Source organism: Stenella coeruleoalba (genome assembly GCF_951394435.1).
Source record: "Stenella coeruleoalba genome assembly, chromosome: 16".
NCBI lineage: Eukaryota > Metazoa > Chordata > Mammalia > Artiodactyla > Delphinidae > Stenella > Stenella coeruleoalba.
In genome coordinates this window covers 5,680,442-5,686,466 of record NC_137162.1, presented here as the reverse complement: position 1 = coordinate 5,686,466, position 6,025 = coordinate 5,680,442, and positions in this window count along the sequence as shown.

Below are 6,025 nucleotides of genomic sequence, written 5' to 3'. Positions count from 1 at the left end.
CTCTTGTATGCAGCACTTGCCACTGTGTGGCCCTTCATAAGTGCTCTGTAAATGGCTTTACTGACACTTTAATTAATTACTCTTCGCCAGATATGACTTAAACTGGCTGCTCTCCATTCAGCTTTTCCCCTTGACTCGATGCCATCAGAGGTGCCCCGTTGGGAGGCCATTTCAGATCATAGGAAATATGCCATCAACAGGCCTTGCAGTCACAAAAATGCAGAAACGGGAGGTTAATTACGTCTTTTATTAGGTGTGAGACGATATTTGAGGCTGAGTGTTTATGGGAAGAAGAAGAAAAACACAGGTTGCTTTTTAAAGAAGTGGAATGTATGTTCCGCAGAAATTCACAAGAGCAAAGTGTGATTTGGAAAGTGTCGAGGTTGACTTGAAATAATAGAACACGAGTGTGTGTATGTGTCGTGTGTGTGTCTGTACAAGAGAAAGAGATTGCGTCAAGCAAGAAAGACAGAAAACATATCCTTCTCTAGATGAATTGACTCCTTTAATATGACTGGGGTGAACGAGCCTCTCCACGTTTGCTGTCACTCCTTGTCTAGAATTTGAGCGCTATAAACATGGGAAGGGGGATCTTAGAAGCTGCTTTGGTTACGATCGAATCTTTTTCAATCGAGAGGGTGGATGATGAGTCTCCGGATGTGTCACGTTTTTATCATGAAGCGGGGAGCGCACTTCTGTGTCCATCACCATGGTTGCCCAGATGCCCTAACTCTAGGACCACACAGGCTGGAAGGCTACTGGCTGCCTCTGTTGTGAGTAGGACCAGCCCTCCCTCGCCAGGAGCTCCACAACCCCAGACCCACTCTTTCATAGCCATCCTTCTCAGCATTAAAACTGTTCCTCTTCAAAATCTCTCTACTGAAGTAAACTGGGGCTACTGAGGCAATCCCTACTAAGTTAAAAGTTAAAATGCACAGCGACTCCACGCAGTCAAGGATATTTGTGAGAAGGTGTTCATTACAGTCTTGTTTGTAACGGCAAAAAATTGCAGACCTCCTAAAAGTCCCCCAATAAAAATTGGCCAATAAACTATGATACCCCCAAGCTATGGAACTCTGCACAGCAGTTAAAATGAATGAGGTACCTGCCGTCTCTACTTACTTGGAAAGGCACCCATGCTGGATTATTAGGGGAAGACCACTAAAGACAGAATATATACACAACTTTGTTAAAAAATTAAGATGTCTACCAATATATAATACATGGGTATATGTCTCTATGTGCACAGAAAAAGTTCTGGAAGGGTACACACTAAACTAAGAACAATGGTTACCCCGGAGAATGTAATTGGTAGGGAGGGAGTGATAAAGAAGGTGATTCTCATTTTCTTTTTTTTTTTGTTTAGAATGGGCTGATTTTGTAATTTTAAAAAAATCCTCAGCCCCTTATTAAAATAGAGATCTCTACTGGAAGAGTCATCCCGTGCTGAGGTCCAGTAGCTTGGTTGGAACCTGGGTGGGTTATGGGAGGGAGCATTTATGTTACAGTCCGCTGAGAACTGGCCCAAGGATTTTCACAGGGAAGGGGCTGTCAGAGCCCAGACAGAATGCACATGGTGGAGATGCCCTGTCCATGGCAATTCCCCATCTACAGACCAAAGATATGTGTCAAAAGAGGGATTTGTGGAGCGCTGCCCTTTCCTGGATGGATAATGACGCCCCACTGGCAGCTCCAGTCCTCCTGCAAACTGTCTCCACCACAGGATTTCCTTTCGCAAAGATGCTGCCCGTGCACATGAAGACCGACGGACTAAATTATAAATGCACTGGCCTGTTATCCATCTCACGTTCTCCCTTCCCTAACGTTCCAGATCACTTTATATCTTTAAATAGCAGCATCTCTACTTGGTCAGAAGAATTTAAAACCGGTCCCATTTGGAACAGATACACGTATAACTGAATCACTTTGCCGTACACCCTAAACGAACGCAACGTTGTTAATCGACTATCCTCCAATATAAAATAAAAAGTTTAAAAAAATAAATAAATTAGAAATAAATACATAAACCAGTCACATTTGGGCAGTTCGATACAGAGATAACAGTAGTTCCCATGACATAAAGAAATCTTTGGCATTCCCCATCCCGAGCTATAGCTCCCCTTCTAGATGATTTAGGAGCCGACTGACAGCAAAACACTGCCTTTTACTGAAATCAACAAGGGCTGGGGGGCCTAGGATTTTGCTCGAGATCCCAAGCAATCTGCTGACCTTTCTCCAACACCACTTCTTATATTTTAGTGTCAGAATCAGTTGAATGAGGCGCTCTAAAGAGTGCAACTGAATCCATTGTGCTTTGCGAAAAAGCAGCCTCAGCCGTCCTCATTCATCAAGGTTAGATGGAAGGGGCAATGCCTTAAAAGGGGGTCGTTTTTTTTCAACGGCGATATGCCAGCGAAGCACATAAGGATTCTGTAACGTGCTGCAACCACTGTGATTTATCCGCGTAAGGCAATGAAGGCAATGCCTGAGCCAAAAGAGAAAGTAAATCTCAGAGAAATCACGTTTCTCTGTCGAGAAAGTGGATGGGCCATTTGTCCTGGAGGTACCAACCACTTAAGAGTTGCAGTGCCCTCTGGTGGTGGTTGTTTTTTCCTGCATTGCGCCATTGCACGTTTCTGTTTTGCCCCACGGAAGGCCAAGGCGACGCCATCAGCGGATGGCGTGCGGGAATGGGAGGAGCAGAGGAAGAGAGAATCTGAAATTGAAAGGAAAGCAATCGACACCTAGAACAAGGAGACACTTAGAACTATGAGAAGAATGACTGCTGGGTGCAGGTCTGGTTCCCCGGTGTCACGCTGAGAGTTGGCACCTGACAGAAGAGGCAATAGGTGCTTTGAAGCTCTGGTGGACCCTCTCCAGATCTGCTGAAAAATAGGGTGAAATGCCCAGCGGTGGAGAAAAGCAGCACTGCCCAGTGGAAGAACACAGACCTGGCTGTCAAAGAAACTGCGGGGCCAGTTCAGCCACTTGCTGGTTAAGGGACACAGGGCAAGTCATTTGTCTTCCACAGTTTGTTCATCTGTGAAATGGGAGAAAGAAGCCCTACCCCCTGAGTCACTGTCCAAACAAACAAGACAGTATGCATGACGGCTTAGTAGAGGGTAGGCAGTCCCTCGGTGGCAACTGTCACAAAAGTGTTGCCACCCCACACCTTGTTTTAGGTTCTTTACGTAACTTAATTAAACTAGGGGAGATAATGGACATTTTAATTTTATGTTATTGACGTATAGTTGATGTGTAATATTATGTGAATTCTTGGTGTACAAACTAGTGATTCACAAGTTTTAAGGGTTATACTCCATTTATAGTTATTATAAAATACCAGCTATATTCCCTGTGTTGTCCAATATATCTCTGCAGCTTATTTTATACCTAATATTTTGTACCTCTTAATCCTCTACCCCTATCTTGCCCCTCCCCACTTCCCTCTCCCCACTGGTAACCACTAGTTTGTTCTGTATATCTGTGAGTCCGTTTCTTTTTTGTTATATTCACTAGTTTGTTATATTTTTCAGATTCCACATGTAAGTGATATCATACAGTATTTGTCTTTCTCTGTCTGACCTGTTTCACTTAGCATAATACCCTCCAGGTTATCCATGTTGTTACGAGTGGCAAAATTTCATTCTTATATTGCTGGGTAGTATTCCAGTATGTGCCACATCTTCTTTACCTATTCATCTGTTGATGGACACTTAGGATGCTTCCATATCTTGACAACTGTACATAGTGCTGCTATGAACATTGGGATGCATGTATCTTTTCCAATTAGTGTTTTCATTTTTTTCAGGTATATACCCAGGAGTAGAATTGCTGGGTCATATGGTAGTTCTATATTTAGTTTTCTGAGGACCATCCATACTGCTTTCCATACTGGCTGCACCAATTTACACTCCCACCAGCAGTGCACGAGGCTTCCCTTCTCTCCACCTCCTCGCCGACATGACAATAGACATCTTAAAATCACACATGTGTGTAATAAAGTCATGCCCCCTTTCCTCTAAAGATGAGGTCTGAAAATATGAAGAATCTGATACAAACCATCTTGCGTGTTCTTTACTTTTCCCTTCTCAATTCCTCCACTGCTTGTTGGATCTCCCTCTAAAATTAACAGGCCTCGATAGCTCTTTTTAAAAACCTCCCACAAATTACTCTCAAGTCAAAGAATTCCTGTGTTAGACAACCCTTCTTGCTCAAGTTGATCGAAAGTATTTCAAGGAATCAAGGTCATCATCAATGCGCCCACTAACTTTAAGTTGCAAACAGGCAAGTGTTCTGAGTCATCCCCTGACCACTGAGCTTATGTGTATAAAATGTTCTGCTAATATCACAGGAAACATGCCAATGGTCTGTATCTTGATTGGGTGGTAGTTATACGAATCTACACAATAATAACTGCATAGAACTACACACACACACACAAATGAGTGAAGTCTGACTAATTCTGTGGGTTGCACTAATATCAATTTCCTGGTTGTGATATTGTACTCTAGTTGTACGAGATGTTACCCTTGGGGGAGACTGGGCGAAGAGTATGTGAGGCTTCCTTGTACCTTTTTTGCAATTAACTTTGACCCTATAATTATTTAAGAATAAAAAGTCAAAATAATAACATACCAGTGAGTTTGCTCTAACCCACAATTACTGGTAGGCATAGTAAGCATTATACTTCGAGGCAATAAGACATTAAGAGTAGGCCATGAAAAAAAATTATGATCACTTACTCTACTTTTTCATATTCAAGTATAATATTTCGTTTTCCTCCAGCATCTACCAAATTTCCTCAATTTTAAGTTTCTGTGTTTTTATATTTTAACCTCCTTAAGATCAGGATGAGTCTTATCATGGATAGCATGTCATAGCTTAATTAGCAGCATTTTTCTTTCTTATTGGTAGATAAAATAATGGTGCACTTTCAACTATTGGCACCCGAGAGTCGATGAAATGTCATGAAGAAGACAGTCATTTGTGATATTTACCGAATATCACCTGCTCTCCTCCAGGACACATGGTAGGATTGCGCTTATCTGCCCTCTGAAAAGTCGGTGCGACTGTGGGATTGACTTTGGCCAATAAAATGTGAACAGAAATGATGCCCCTTCCAGAAGAAAGTCTTTAAGTGCCTGTGAGCCATATGTCCTTTTGCTGCCACTATGACCGCGAATGTTCTAGTTGCTGGGGTCTTTGTCAGCCTGTGTCCCGGAAGGAAGGAAGTATGCAGAAGAGCCCAGGTACCGACAATAAACATGAAGCATGAGGTAAAAACTAAATCTTTATCATCCTAAGCCACAAAGATGTAGGAGATGTTGTTACTGCAGCATAACTTAGCTGATCCTGACTAACGGTGTGATGGTCAGTGTGGGCCACGGTGTGATGGTCAGTGTGGGCCACGCTGTCTTATACAGTCAGTTTTCATTGTTTGCAGTAGTTATGTTCTATAAAGTTGTCGTGAACACTGAACTAGGGAATACTGAGTCATTGCCCCTAAAGGAAATACAAGGTTAGGTTCCTATGAGCCTCTGGTCACATTTTCATCTACTGATCAATATAGGACCTTGGTTTATGTGTGTCTCTGTTTAAAGACACCTTATGTAATATGTACTGTTAACTCTTTAACATTGAACTCAGGGCCAACAGCACCATAACTCATGCTAAAATAAAACTTATCTAACACGTGTATTTTCTCCATGAGGCACATCCCAGCCTTCTTGTGCTCAGAAACACTGGATAGCACTTCTGTGTGATATGTGGGGGTCACTTTAAACAGTAAAATCATCAGACAAAAGCACAGAATTAAAGCTAAAAGTGTGGCACTAAGTAAACTGCATCAAGGACCCTGGCTTATGGTCTGAGAGCCGGACAAGGAGGGCAGAGGGTCCCCTTGTTTGACCTCAGCTGGGAACGTGCACACTGAGCCACAGAATTCAAGCCACTCTGTGCACACGCTTGTCCACAACTGGCCACAGGTGTGCAGTGAGTATTGACTGGAGGTGACAAAAAGATC